Source organism: Caretta caretta, chromosome 4 (assembly GCF_965140235.1).
Source record: "Caretta caretta isolate rCarCar2 chromosome 4, rCarCar1.hap1, whole genome shotgun sequence".
Classification (NCBI taxonomy): domain Eukaryota; kingdom Metazoa; phylum Chordata; order Testudines; family Cheloniidae; genus Caretta; species Caretta caretta.
Window position 1 is genome coordinate 129748325 of NC_134209.1, and position 15954 is coordinate 129764278.

General features: G+C 43.0%; 1 protein-coding gene across 5 annotated transcripts in view; it reads left to right on the top strand.

Moving 5' to 3' along the window:
• The window catches only part of SORCS2 (sortilin related VPS10 domain containing receptor 2), an 843749-nt gene that overhangs the window by 339028 nt on the left and 488767 nt on the right, over positions 1 to 15954 (top strand). The window lies entirely within an intron of this gene.

The window sequence follows — 15954 nt, forward strand, 5'->3', positions numbered from 1 at the left end:
AAGCAATCCAGTGCATTCTTCTGGTTCTGGATATTTTTTAAATATAGAGACTGACGTGTAACTGCAAGATGCTCAATTAGCACTCCTTCCTAGAAGTTTCTGGAATTGGGTGTGGTAGTTTTGGGTTTGCTCAGTAAGTTCTCTGTAGCTGGACTCGGACTCCATTGAGGGAAAGTAGTCATGGCAGCTGCTTTGCAAAAGGGCACGTGTACTGTGTGGGTTGGGAGAAGCTGTGCCACAGGAGCAGAAAGCAGGTTGGTTTTCCCAGACTCTGAAGTATTTTGCAGCAGGTTAGTGATATTGTTAACCCTCCAACAGGGAGGGTCCTGGCAGTGTTAAATTATCGAAAGGGGAAATTGGGAGGGAAAACTAATTTCTTTTATTTCAATTGTATACTTTGAATGTTTGATTTTAGCCAAACTGTTTTAGATAAATTCTTAGCTAGTATGATTAACCAACCTTTCTCTTATTTGAATGTGATGATGGTGAAAGTCATTTATATTTTGTTAGCCTCAGTTTACTATTTTCTTAGAACAGTGTGGTTTTTTTAATCTATATACTTAGACTGAGTAGTTGGTTAATTGGTTAGCTGTCTAGCTAATGGAGTGATTTCAGCAGAGGGGGAGAAAGAGTCTGCATGGCTACCAGTTGTTGGTCTTACAAGCAACAGGAGAGAAAATATTGTTGCAGTTCTTTTGATTTAGCAGATTTTGACTGTGCAGATTTTGGTGATCACAGACTGAGTTCACTGTTTCTGTGGGGACTGACCTGTTTAGATCTAATTTTTCTTTATTTACATTTATGTATAAGTGTGAAAATAATGTATGTGGATTATAAAGTAGCCATGTTATGTTGTAGAAACTAAATTGTTAGTAGTATTTAATATTTTTCTTAAGGTTTTATAAAATAGGTATTTGGGAATTAACTTAATTCCTTTTGTTCTTTTTTAACTTGATTGTGGGGAAGTTGACCTTGTGCAATCCTTGTTCACAAACCTCAATGACTGAGTTCTGGGTCTCCATGTCTTTTTCTATGGGAGTTGCTTTTAGGCACTAGGAGAAGGGCAGGGCAGTGAACTCTAGCCCACTCAAACTTTACATTGGCACAGCATTCCTAAGGAGTACAACCTTCAGGGAACAATCACAGATGCAACTGTGAGAGGATTGTTTGAATTTGAAGGGAGGTTCCAATATGTGGAAGCTGACCAAGAGTAGGAATTCAATTTTTCCATTTGCAACTGGGCTTTTGAGTGAGGCTGGAGAAGTGGAGATTCCTGGCTTGAGAGTTTACGAGGTGCATTTTGAACAGGAATCCTTTTATGGAGTCAGATCAGTTAAGGAACTGTTGGGTGAGAAGATTGGTTATCTATCTGTTCTGTACATATATACTGAAAGGATTTCAGTCCATCCTGTTGACAATGGCTTATTAGAGTTCACTTGAGGAATGAGGCCATATTTTCTCTTTATCTGCAGGTTTTTGTTTTGTTTTTTAGGATGACTGCTTCACTGCTTTTCCTGGAGTTTCTGTTTAGGCTCTTTGTTTCTGTTTATAACAAGTAGGTGTGTTCCTCCTTTTAAAGGGTACGAAAGGTTATTCTTTAGTTTGCAAGATGTCTCCTGTAGTTACTCTAAGTTAAGAGAAGTGTTTCAGGAGTATGTGTAGCCTTGAGTAGTTAAAACAATTAGTCCCTGATGAGAAGATGTGCAGACAATGTTATATTTTGCATTTGTGTTCTTGGAGGTAGGATTGAAAGATAACATATAGGTCCTAGGTTCTGTCTGGGCTCTGCCACCGACTTTATCTTTGATGCTGTCAGGGGAATATTGGAAGAGCCTTCTTTGAGCACACTGCAGAAGATTTGCATGGCCAATTTGGGGCACTCAAGAAACAAGAGGAATATTCAAATCAGAATGTGGCTGATGCTTGTTCTTTGAAAAAATCTGCTCTGTCTAGCGGGCATGCAAGCTCTCAGGGCATTCATGCCTTACCTGGGGATTATCACCACAGACCGCACTGTTGTGTGACACTATGCTTTCCAGGACTGCTGTGCTCCCTGTTTCTAAATGGCATAGCCTCAACGCACAATTCCTCCATCCAAGGTCATTCAAACAAAACCTTCCTCAATCATCTCGGGGTATCTGTAACATGTGAAGACAGTATTAAAAACCTTATCAGCACCTGCACTGATAGGAAAGCATCATATAAAGATCTGAGCTGGCAATTGGTCAATGGTTTCTAAAACCAGGTATTGGAATGTGGAATATGGAGCAGGTATAGGGCAATTTCTACACAGTATCAGCTTATAGTCACTTTGAAGGGCAGTGGGGCTTCTTGCATGCTTAGATGACTAGTAAATGTCGAAAAATGGGTGTGCCTCCTGGAATCTGCTTTGCCTCAGATTGAGACCCGTGTAGAAGATAGGCATCTGGTGCCTATTCAAGTTGGTGCCCCTCTGGAACAAAAGTTTTGGCACTTGGCATTGTTGATGATGGTAGTCAGGTCTATCATGGGAAATCCCCAATGAAGGAATATTGTCACTGAGATGGTTGCAGGAACCCAAGAATGTATATAAAGAGGTTCTGTTCACAGCTCTTCCCCTTGAATGGTTGCTATGGAGGTCCATTATAGACCCAATATTCCTGAGTACAACATCTTGAAGAACCACAGTCACTGTAGGGTAAGTAACCATTCTCTCTTCGTCAACTATGTATTAGTGTGGATCACAGTTTGGTGAGCAGCAAGCAATGTCCCCTCTGGATGGTGGGAACTGCATCAGTCGATGATTGTCGTACTGTCACCTTGAATTTGGTGGCTGTCAGGACTGATGCCATCCTTGTAGTCCTTACTGTCCAAAGCAGTTCTGGTTGAAAGACAGGCCACAGATGTCCACCCAAACACCTGGCTAGCTTCGAGTGCAAGCAACATCCTCTGCCTGCTTCAGGAATATGCCAGTTTCTCAGATCTGCAAGGCCACAATGTGGCATTAACTCACTGACTTTTTTTGTCAAGAGTTATGAGTTGGATTGATGACAGTGTCTTCAACCTTTCTCATCTCCATGCCAGAACTAAAGTAATATCAGCAACAACAACCAAACTCCAGTATGCAGAAGATTGTGCTGTAGTTGCACACTGAAAGAAGGATCTACAAACAGCCCTTAATTGCTTCTCTGAAGCTTACAGAAGCCTAGGGCTAACTCTGAACATCAGCAAAACAAAAGTTCTCCACCAGCCAGTCCCTGGTCAATCATCAGACCCAGCAAGGAAAATCTATATCGACAATGAAGAACTGGAAAATGTAGAATACTTTGCCTATCTTGGCAGCCATCTCTCACAGACGGCAGACATAGATGTTGAGATTCAGCACAGAATCCTCCGTGCCAGCCTTGCCTTTGGCAGAGTGTCTCGCTGGGTGTTCAACAATCACAACATCAGAACAAACACTAGACTTCTAGTTTATAAAGTGGTGGTAGTCCCACCTCTCCTCTATGACTGAGAGACTTGGGTGACCTACAGAAAACACCTGGAAAACCAGCACTTTCTTCAGAAGATCCTGAACACAAAGTGGGAGGATCATCACAATAATATCCGCATCCTTACAGAGGCCAACATCTTTAGTGTTGAGGCTCTGATTCTTCAGCACTAGCTGAGGTGGAACAGGCACTACATGTTCATGCCTGATTACACTTACCAAAACAGCTGCTGTATGCCCACCTCACCAAAGGAGAAAGGAAAGGGGAGGCCAAAAGAAATGCTTTAAAGACACCCTCAAGATACACATGAGATGTGCCATTGACACCATACACTGGGAGACAGCAGCCCAGGATAGGGATAACTGGTGAAGACTTGTCAGAGAGGGAATGTACACTTTTGAGGAAAATTACCTTGCCTTGGTCACAGAAAAATGCCAGAAAAGAAAGGACAGACAACTGTCACGCAGCAATTGTGGCCCAACCCTGACTTTCAACACCACTTGCAGTGTCTGCCAACAAGCCTGTGGCTCAAGGATCAGACTCCTCAGTCAGCAAAGGATCCATGAAAAATAAAACCTGTGAAAGAGATCATCCTCGACCTCAAGGGATTGCTGACGACACTAACGCAGATATAGGATAGTGAGTAGTCTGGATCGTTAGACTGTATTGCCTCTCTCCTTGACCCCCTCCTGTGTGCTTTCTGCTGTGTCTAGTCCAGATGGCAGGTCACAGTGACACTGAATTCCTGCCTAATTTGGACTGTCTAGCCATAGGGCAGCAAATGTGGTCTGTAGGGTGTGTTCTGGACATGCAGCAGGCAGTCTGATGACATTCATGTCCCCAGTGGTTCTCTAAAAGGACCAAGCATTAAGTGCAGTGGTGAACCTGACTAATACAGTGCAGTGGTGAACCTGACTAATACAGAGAGGGCCTGGGTCCTCTTTCATTTCAACACACATGCTGGACAGGCTCAGGAGTTCCTGTGCCTCAGCGAGGCTGAGGATCATCTGCCAATATTCAGACCTTGTTACCAAACAAGTGTGAGAGCACTTTCTATTCTGAGCGTCAGCCTCCCTCACCAGCCACTTCCTTTCCCTGAGTTGCTTGGACAGTAGACAAAAGTCAGTATTAATTTATTAATGCATCCATCAAGCTGTGTAAGGGAAGTGTCTAGTGAAGTTCCACCAAGTCTAATGGAAAGTTATCTTCAGAGACTGAGGATTTTCTGAAGTTTTGTAGGATGACTGTAGGGACGGGAGGAGGGTCCGGGTTAGCTCAGGGGTTGGAGAGGGGTCTGATGGGGGCAGAGGGTTGAGGACACATGTATAAGGATTTGGAGTGGGCATTGCCAGGAGACTGAGGGACAGCAGAAAAGGAGTTGTACTAAGCTTAATCCCCTACCCTAAGTCTTGACATATTTGCCCCCAACCCTTTCCACATCCTCCCACTACCTCTTCTAGTCCCTGCCCTAAATCCTGAGACTTCTCCCTGTCCCAATACTTGTCCTATAAAACCTAAGTAAATCGTCAGTCTTTCTGAAGATAAATTTTCACTAGATACCCTCCCTTCAGTAACTTGAAACATTATAATTTCTCATGGTCTCTTAGTGAATTTTCAATCCATGTGGCAGTGTTCAAGAGAGCTTTTATAAGGGCAAGGGAACACACATCTTACTAAACCCCAGATATATTCCGTGCCTCATGCTCCTAGCAAACACCAGTTTTGTAATTCTATCAGACATAACCTAACCAGGCTACTCTGCCAAGCCTTTGTGTGTTCTAGCTATAGAATATGTATGTGAGGATACCGAGTGACTGCTTTGGTCAGTTCATTTGCTTTTGAGGGGGAGTGTACATCACAGCAGGAGCTCTGCTCTTCCCACCCGCCCTGCTTCTGACCCTAGCAAGCTATTTTCCATACAAGACCACCGGCCCTTGCACAGTCTTGCCCTGAATAGTGCAGGAAAGATGATTTTATTATTAACATAGTTTCAAATGATATTCATAGTTATGGTACCCCATTTTTCACTTTAACTAGCCAGAGCTATTGGTTCTTGACAGATGAGCTTCTCACTTTGTTTTGGATTTGCTGCAAAATGTGTGGTGACTAAATAACCTTGTACTTTGACATGTTGAACATATGGCAAATGCTTTCAATGCTAATTGATAAAATGGGGCCAAGATTTCATTAAAGTGAATGCAGATGCCAAACAGAAGGAAATAGTGAGAAACCTATTTGTTGTAATTAATTTAAGAATAATTTTGGAAAACAAAATTTGCCTCGTCATGCTGAAAGCTACAGGAGTGGATAAAACAGCTTTACATAATATTCCTTTTATCAGGAAAGAATTCTAATTTGTTACTAAGGCTTTCTTTGTAAACAGGTCTTTGTGCTTTGTTCTTTTAGTGTCCTCTGCTACAGGCAGTTAAAAGTAATGCAACAGATAAGTTAGAGGGAAAAAAATTAAAATTGGAGTCCTGGCAGCTTGGCCATGTGTGAATTTGTGATTGTGTTCCCTTTGCAGCTCCAAGCAAAGAAAAGTTCTTGCACTTCTTTATTTCTTGTCTTGATACATATACTCAGACAATGCGAGAGTCAAAGTCAGTGATAGATTTCCATGCATGAGACCTTTGAGACAAACTGGAATGGAGCTGTAAGAAATCAGTAGCACAATTCTACATCTTAAATTGATCTTAAAACCTTTTTTTGGTGTTGAAAGACCAGGAGTTGCCTGCAGATGAGTATTTTCTAAGAGTGGCAAAGGGGAGAATGTGAAGTATGATAGTTGGGATGGTGGGTGTATGCATGTCACAGGTCTGTTGTACCCTGCGGTTTTACTGCTGTATAATATGCTAGATAATCCAGCCTTTGTCTCAGAATTCTGTTCTTGTATCTAACCTTTCATTTTAAAAATATGAAAGTTTGTGTATGATAAAACCTTCCAAAAGTTAAGTGGGTAGATAGAGGCAGTTTTATGCCCGTCTGAGTCTACAGACAGCCTGTACAAAATAGCCGCGGAGGAGGGTAAGCTGTCGCATTTATCTCAGTGGATTGTTGACTATCAAATCTAATGATACAAATGAGAATATGAGCTATTTAACTATTTCTCTGCTGAACATTTTAAAATCTGGCCAATATCTTTATCCCACAAACCCAAACTGGCCTCAGTTCAGGATGTCTGAGCTCAGGCACCACAAACTGAATTGCTCTAGTTCAAAGATCTCACAGACTCTTCAAAATGGGTACCTCCAGTTCAAAGAATTCATATGCTATGCCTGTGCAAGATAGGGTAGCTAGCATGCTTTGCAAAGAGTAGCTCTGCATTTCTTTTTTCCTTTTGTTCTAGCTTCTTTTTGCAAACACTCAAAACACCAATGACACCTCATATTAAGGTTGAAAAAGCATGTGCACGAATGTCAGGAAGTGCAGATTTAAATGTGAACAATCAAAATAAACTCTGCCCTTTTTATATCTGCATTAAAATAGGATCCCTAAATGTTCTAACATATTAGACCATGTGATCACAAGACTGTGTGAAGTAGCATTCACTTGAATATTGCTCATTGGGTCAAAACGAGAAAACATATCATATGAATGTGTGATACTAATATGTTGTAACTTACTTATCCTAGTGAAGACAATGCATGCAAAAGACGTGCCCATGCCCTGTGAGACTGTGATTGTCCTTTGACTTTGTCCAGGGGAATAAGTCGGGTTCCTTGTGCTCTCCCCTTCTCTTCCCTCATGGGGCACACTCTTGCAAGGGCCAATCTGTCCCAGAACAACTAGTTTTAGAGGGAAACCTGTTCATATTACAACATGCCTCCCCTGTGTATATGCGAACTTCAGATGTGTCCAGGTTGATGTACACTCAGTTTACTAAAACATTATTACTTTTTTTGGGTAGAGCTGGCTTTGTTATCCTTCACTGCCACAGTGAATGTTTTAGATAGGTGGTCAGTTTTCACGCCATGGGTTTTAGCAAGGGCTTCAGCTGTTGAAGACCTAAATCTCGTCTTTGGACTGCTCACACTGGAGACAGCATGATCACTCTCTTTTTTTTCCACTAGCATTGCCATTTCCTGTAGCAAAAAACTTAAGCTTATCTTGATCACTTACCCACATCTGCTGTGTTGGATAGAATGAGACTTCGGAGCAAGATGGTGACCAAATGACCTTCTGGCTTGATAGAGTTAGGTTTAAAGAAATCCTGATGTAGGTCTTTTTTCTGTTGCTTTGCATCTTCTATCCTCCTTACTTATGTAGATGGCCCAGACTTCTAGCCAGGTGAGCATTTTCTGTGTGTGTGTGATGTTAATTCTAACACACATCTAGTCTCCATGACTTTTATCTTTATGACACCACCTACCCTACTTAATGATAAGTCTGTGCACTGAAGATTCAAACTTTAAATGCAAGGACAGTGTCTTTCACTTTTTTTTCACTGTCAGTAAATTTATCCAGTGTCCCAGAATCATTGTTGAGACTTTTGGTTAAAAGATAAACTGAAATAAAGACTAAAATAGGAGTACAAAAGCTGGACTGTGTCCTTTCAGATTTTATAAATCGTACTGGGAAGCTTTCAGTTGCAAAATTGCCGCCTTCTGAGGCTTTCCACTGATGCACTTAATACCTTTAAATCTGTGCCAGTGTCCACTTTTTCTCAAAATCCAAGAATAAACTGTTGTCAAGGTTCCTCCCCCACTCTGAACTCTAGGGTACAGATGTGGGGACCTGCATGAAAACCTCCTAAGCTTACTTTTACCAGCTTAGGTTAAAACTTCCCCAAGGTACAAATTAATTTTATCCTTTGTCCTTGGAATATCCACCGCCACCACCAAACTCTAACTGGGTTTACTGGGAAACGTAGTTTGGACACGTCTTTCCCCCCAAAATCCTCCCAACCCTTGCACCCCACTTCCTGGGAAAGGTTTGGTAAAAATCCTCACCAATTTGCATAGGTGACCACAGACCCAAACCCTTGGATCTGAGAACAATGAAAAAGCATTCAGTTTTCTTACAAGAAGACTTTTAATAGAAATAGAAGTAAGTAGAAGTAAAGGAATCACCTCTGTCAAATCAGGATGGTAGATACCTTACAGGGTAATTAGATTCAAAACATAGAGAATCCCTCTAGGCAAAACCTTAGGTTACAAAAAAGACACACAGACAGAAATAGTCATTCTATTCAGCACAATTCTTTTCTCAGCCATTTAAAGAAATCATAATCTAACACGTACCTAGCTAGATTACTTACTAAAAGTTCTAAGACTCCATTCCTGGTCTATCCCCGGCAAAAGCAGCGTACCGACAGACACAGACCCTTTTGTTTCTCTCCCTCCTCCCAGCTTTTGAAAGTATCTTGTCTCCTCATTGGTCATTTTGGTCAGGTGCCAGCCAGGTTACCTTTAGCTTCTTAACCCTTTACAAGTGAGAGGATTTTTCCTCTGTCCAGGAGGGATTTTAAAGGGGTTTACCCTTCCCTTTATATTTATGACAACTGTGTTCCAAAAATGGCCTGTGATTTGCGTCTGTATCTTCCATTGGATTTTATTACCCTCTACTCTCTTCCACAGAGCCTACAGGAAATAGAGGCTATAATTAATTTCACTTCACAAAACAAATGCATGATTACATCACTTAATTTTCAACAGTGTGCATGTTTAAATGTATGTGCAGTTTTGTGTACACTAAATTTAAACATACAATACTTCTCCCCTTAAGACCCTCCATCATCCCTCTATCCCACAACTACTGTACATGCATGTGTAATGGCAACAGACCCCAGTCATTGGCAGGTGGGATCGAATCTGGGACCTCAGTGCATGAGCCTCTACCGCATGAGCTAAAAGCCAGCTGGCTGTTAGCTAAGGCTGTAGAGCAGACTCATTTAACTCCCTCAAAGTGGTCTTGGTGTCACTAGATGGGACAGAACACCACACACAGGAAGTTACACATGGGTTACACATGCATGTTGGTTTGCACAAATACCCCCAAAACTGTTTGGGCACATATATCCATCCCATGTTCATTTGTGTGTGCATGGGAAAGCTTTGAAGTATAGGACCCAGATTCTGAGAGGTGCACAAACTTTAGCTCCAATTAACCTTGACTGTTTCTGAAAGAGCAGTTATATCTTGGAACAAATATGTGAAGATACAATAAGAGAGAACTTAGAAAGATTAATCCTTAAATGATTTATAGATCTATGCTGATTTTCCTTTATAAAGATTTCTGGAGAATCACGTTAAGAGAAACAGATCAAACATCATTTGTTCAAATAAAGGGCATAGTGATAACTCTTTTAAGTGTACTGGGCAAAGAGTAAAAAGACCCTCCTGTGAAGAATTGCATATGAAGGTGAAACTTTATTTAGTGGGCTAACCAAATTCAAACTAAATGCATGTTAAAGCAAACTAAGCTTTTAAAATCAGACAAACATGAAGTGGGGAGACGTAGGGTACATACAGTACATTCCACTGAGATGGTGTTGCATTTCATAGAGCACAACCCCTCTTGTGCAACTGGACAAATTTTCTACTGGCGTAACTCCATCCCAGCATGCAATTTCCCCCAGCTATTGGCATGTGAAAGCACTCATGGCGCTGCTGAAGACTTGGGGAAGCATGGCATTCAATACGGATTACAAGTACAATCATATTATGTTAGGTGATATATATAATATGAAAAATAGATTATTTTTTAGCCCACAGAGATAATGTAATATATTAGAGCTCATGAAGAGTTCTCTTCATTTTTGCTTCAAATCACTTCTGATCATGAAGATAGTGATTACTGTAGGGTAGGAAAGCAATTTTTTTCCTCTTGTTCTGGAGCTGTTGGGTCTCAAGCATGATTATTCATTTGTAAGTAAACTAACTCACGGTGTGCAAAATTTGAGTTTTTGCAGCCCCAAAGCAAGAAATTGGAACATTTAACTGCCACAGTCTGAGTGCATCTTCAGGAGGGAAAGATCAATTGCTTTCCAGGTGATCTGTAGCCCTTCAATGTGTAATGCAACATATAGACTGAGGTTAGCGCACTCGTGGATAAAGCTGAAATAGAAATTGCCCTTCCCAAGACAATACAGATAAATGGCAGGACATAAAATACCTCTCCTTTTAACAATACAGCCCAGCATCCCAATTTCATGCAGTCAAGTGTTGAATTGCTGGACTTGGAGACAGGAATCTTGGCGCGTGACTATACCCTTTAGACTGTCATGCAAGAAAAAAGATGTTCCATGAAGACTCCAAACCAGAGAATTACAAAGAGTAAAGGCTTATCTGTCCTCCCATCAAATCCACACAAATTTGCAATGTGCTCAGTAACCTGTGGACGTAGTTTCGGTGAAGGTGGATGTTCCATGTGTCCTCCCAGAAGTGCCTATATTGGCTGCAAAATGCTGCAAAAGCACTTTAAATTTTCTTTGAAGCGGTAGCACGCTCAGAATACAACAAATAGCCATAGCAACCAGCTCAAATGTGAAAGGTCTCTACTATGTATGGCACGGAGCTAGGGGTATTGGATAGCATCTGCTGAAGTGGGTAGAGAGCAAGTACAGGCCTGAAAGGTGAGAGGATAATGGGAATGTGATTCTGAATCTCAGGAGAGACAATCCCTAACAGTGGAGGTCAGACTGTAAGAGCAGAAAACCTCTGACTTTGATATAAGTGTGTTATAAGACATGAGACAAAGCAGTAATGTCTGTAGTGTTTCAGACATAATATGTCTGTTGTACCAGTGCACATCTGTTAGCTCTGGAGTGATGCTCCTTTCGTGCACATGTTGCTGGAAATACAGTATACGGTTGCATTCAATCAAAAAATTCAGAAACACAGTAAGATGAATGGGGATGGATCATAAGCATAACAGATGACTGAGCCATTCAGATATGCATCTTTAATAAACACCATGAGCTCAGTCAATTACATGCACCCGAACACCATAAAACCCACAGTGCACTACTACATGCATGTGGTCGGTATCGTAACAATATGAGTTCCATATGGCAAATAAGTTCTATATTACATGAATCACTGGTAAACCCCACAGGTAACCAGATTTCCCCAAGAACCAGACTCTATACTGGTATCAGTATCTCTTATGCTCAGAGTGGCATAAATGAAAGTAGAATCTTCCTCAAAAAGATGGTCTGCTTTCTCCCTGCTTCTGGGAAGGATAATACTGAATAATGGTCAGTTTTGATCATTCCTTCATTGTGGAAGATTAGACCCACTTTGCTCCAGTTCACTGAACATATTAAGTCCTGTTCAGTGCTTCTGGTGCCCCCTCTACTGCCCTAGCTTGCCTGGGATCACCAAGTAATTTTTTGAGGTGCTGTATCCTCCTCTCTTCTTGAGAGTTGTGGGTGTAGCTTGTACCACTTTTGTCAAATGAATGCCATATACTAGAGGGGATAGTCAGGAAATAGGATTTCAATGCCATTCCCATCTCTCAGAGTAGCAGCCATGTTAGTCTGTATTCACAAAAAAGAAAAGGAGGACTTGTGGCACCTTAGAGACTAACAAATTTATTTGAGCATAAGCTTTCGTGAGCTATAGCTCACTTCATCGGATGCGTTCAGTGGAAAATACAGTGGGGAGATTTATATACATAGAGAACATGAAACAATGGGTGTTACCATACGCACTGTAATGAGAGTGATCACTTAAGGTGAGCTGTTACCAGCAGGAGAGTGGGGGGGGGGGATGGGGGTTTTGTAGTGATAAGCAAGGTGGGCCATTTCCAGCAGTTGACAAGACCGTCTGAGGCTTGTAGGTGCACTCACACTATTTTGTGTTGGGTGTCTAGCACAATAGGGTTTGATTGGTGCTTGTAGGTGCACTCACAATACAAATCATATAGTTACTCTGTTCAGTAAAGGGAAGTTGAGGAGGGAAAAGGAACAGTCTCAGTTTAGCAATATTTCTACTTGAGATTTAGTAGCTTGTTATGCTATTAAAAGCCATTCTGTTCAATCAGTGTACTAATTGTTTTTGATTGAGATTTAAGGGATGCAGTGGAATGGGGTGTACGGGATGTGGGTGGGTGGGGGCAGAGGGAGACAAGGAAAATGTTGCTCTTGTAAAAGGATATCAAATTCCATATTTATTTTACTGTGGTATTATTGCTTACATGAATGATTGATACGTGTTTAAAGTTCTTTAGTATGTATATCTGTAACTCATCTACCCTAAAAAGTATTATAAGTTCAAAATGCAAGTGTGAATCATGAAGCATTAATTTGGCTACTGGTTCTCAAACTATTTAACATCCAGACCTTCTTTTATCAAAGGAAATAAAGTAGGAGGAGAGAGACTCAAGAGAGTAATAGGGAGTGGATGGCAATTCCCGTTTTAAGGGTGAGGAGACCATAAGTGGAATCTCCATCTGAACAGCCATGAAAAAGATGTGCTTTTCTGTGTGTGTGCGTTTAAAGGTTGACATTTCTGAAATTATCACACACACACATTATCAGAGGAGTAGAAGTCAAGAAAGACTAAAATATGATTTGATGGCTTTTGAAATTTCATGATATTTGGGGGTCTGACTCATGATTTTTGATCCCTTGAGTTTGGAAATACTGCAGTGTTTTAAGCATATTTGCAGTTGTGTTGGACTGTGTGTCCAGAAGGAGCAATGGTCTCAAGTTGCAGTGGGGGAGGTCTAGGCTGGATATTAGGAAAAAATTATTTCACTAGGAGGGTGGTGAAACACTGGAATGAGTTACCTAGGGAGGTTGGAGACTCTTCATCCTTAGAGGTTTTTAAGGCCTAGCTTGACAAAGGCCTGGCTGGGATGAGTTAGTTGGAGTTGGTCCTGCTTTAAGCACGGGGTTGGACTAGATGACCTCCTGAGGTCTCTTCCAACCCTAATCTTCTATGATTCTGTGAAGTCATATTTTGGAGCTAATAGCTAACTGTTGGGGACACTGGGGCATGGCCACTAGGTAACTCGAGGGAATGGAAGACGAGTGTCAATGAATCCCCCTCGCACTAGGCCCAAGTGTCCTTGCCCCCCCCCCCCGCCCGCCTGGAGGCACTCGCAACAGCTATGCGTACTAGGCCCAAGTGTCCTTGGCCCCCCGCCTCCTGGAGGCACTCGCAGCAGTTATGCTGAGGATCTGCAACAATATGTTGCAGAGTCAGACTGCCTGAAACTAAACAAGGCCAAACATAACCACTATCTTTATTTGGATTTTGGTTAAATGTCAGTGGCACAACATGTTCAGGTATTTTTACTCAACAGACAATCAGCATTCTGTTGACATCAGTGTAATTTGCACCATCTTGTAAATCATAATGTGCATAAATTATTAAGAATAGATTCAGCTATCATCAGGGGCAGCAGATATAATAGGCCAGAGAAGGCTAAGCCTTTCCTCGTGCAGCTGCCACCGGACACCTGGGCCGCGGCGGCCCTGCCCCTTCCCCAAGGCCCTCAGTCTGCTGCTGCCTGCCTGCGTGCCGCAGCTTGTCGCGTCCATCCTCCTTGGGGGCGGGGGAGTGAGGAGGGTACGCAGTGAGCCAATGGTGAGCGGGAGGGTCTGGAGGGGGAGTGAGGCAGCTCCAAACACTGGGGCTGGCACGGGGTGGCCCTACCACTACCCCATCCCTGTACATGGACTCCTGCAAGGGGGGAGTCTCACGCAACAGGGACAAGGATTTTGGGGACGAGGAAGATGATGAAGAGGTGGAGGATGAAACCGTTCTCCCTGACAGCCAGGAAGTGTTTATCACCCTGGATCCAATACCCTCCCAAGGGAATGCGGAGAAGGCACCTCTGGTGAGTGTACCTTTGTAAATATAATACATGGTTTAAAAGCAAGCATGTTTAATGATTAATTTTCCCTGAAGACTTGGGATGCATTTGCAGCCAGTACAGCTACAGAAAAAGTCTGTTAACGTGTCTGGGGATAGAGTGGAAATCCTCCAGGGACTTCTCAAAGAAGCTCTCCTGGAAGTACTCCCAAAGCCTTTGCAAAAGGTTTCTGGGGAGGGCAGTCTTATTCTGTCTTCCATGGTAGGACAAGTTACCATGCCAGGCCAGTAGCACGTAGTCTGGAATCTCTGCATAACAAAGCATGGCAGCGTATGGTCCTGGTGTTTGCTGGCATCCAAGCAACAACTGTTGTGTTATCCTCAGAGTGATATCATTTATGGTCACCTGGTTGAAATGGGGGAATTTTATTAAGGGGACATTCAGAGGTGGTATTCCTGCTGGGCTGTTTGCCTGTGGCTGAAAAGAAATCATCCCCGCTTTTAGCCATGTGGTGATGGGGGGGCGGGCTGTTCATGCTGAGCTGTTTGCGTTTGGCTGGCAGGGATCTTCCCTGATACTAGTCACGTGGTGGGAGGAGGGGTGAAGCGATCATCCCAGAGAATTGGGTGGGGGGGGGTTAGTTGGGTTTGTGCTGCACGTTAACCCGAAAACTGCAGCCCCTCCTTTTAAATGGCCAACCCAATACGTGCTTGAATCACCATGAAATGGCCAACCCAGTGGGTGCTTGAAATGGGAAAGGAGGGCGCTGCTGTTTGAAACCATTCACCATGAAAGAGTCTACCCATTGTTCTCTAAAATGTGGCTTTTTAAACACTACTCTTCCTTTTTTTCCTCCTGCAGCTGCAGATGTTTCAACGCTCCCCCTATCATCTCTGTCCCAGAGGCTAGCACGGATAAGAAGTTGAAAAAAATGCATTCACGATGAAATGTTCTCTGAGCTCATGCAGTCCTCCCACACTGAAAGAGCTCAGCAGAATGCGTGGAGGCAAACAATTGCAGAGTCCAGGAAAGCAGAAAATGAACGTGAGGAGAGGTGGCAGGAGCAAGATGATAGGTGGCGGCAGTGTGATAAGAGGAGGCAGCTGGCAATGCTGAGGCTACTGGAGGATCAAACTGATATGCTCTGGTGTACGGTTGAGCTGCAGGAAAAGCAGCATGAGCACAGACCGCCGCTGCAGCTGCTGTGTAACTGCCCGCCCTCCTCCCCAAGCTCTATAGCCTCCTCACCGAGACGCCCAAGAACTCGGTGGGGGGCCTCCGGCCACCTAGCCACTCCACCCCAGAGGATTGCCCAAGCAACAGAAGGCTGGCATTCAATAAGTTTTAAAGTGCTGTGTGGCCTTGTCCTTCCCTCCTCCACCACCCCACCCTGTGCTTCCCTCCTCCACAACCCCTCCCGGGCTACCTTGGCAGTTATCCCTCTATTTTTGTGATGAATAAATAATGCATGAATGTGAAGCAACAATGACTCTATTGCCTCTGCAAGTGGTGATCGAACGTCCCTTGTGATCCACCAATGCTTGCAGCACTACTGAAAAGTACCCCTTGCAGTTTATGTACTCGCTGGCTTGATGCTCCGATGCCAAGATAGGGATATAGGTTCCGTCTATGGCCCCACCACAGTTAGGGAATCCCATAGCAGCAAAGCCATCCACTATGACCTGCACATTTCCCAGGGTCACTACCCTTGATACCAGCA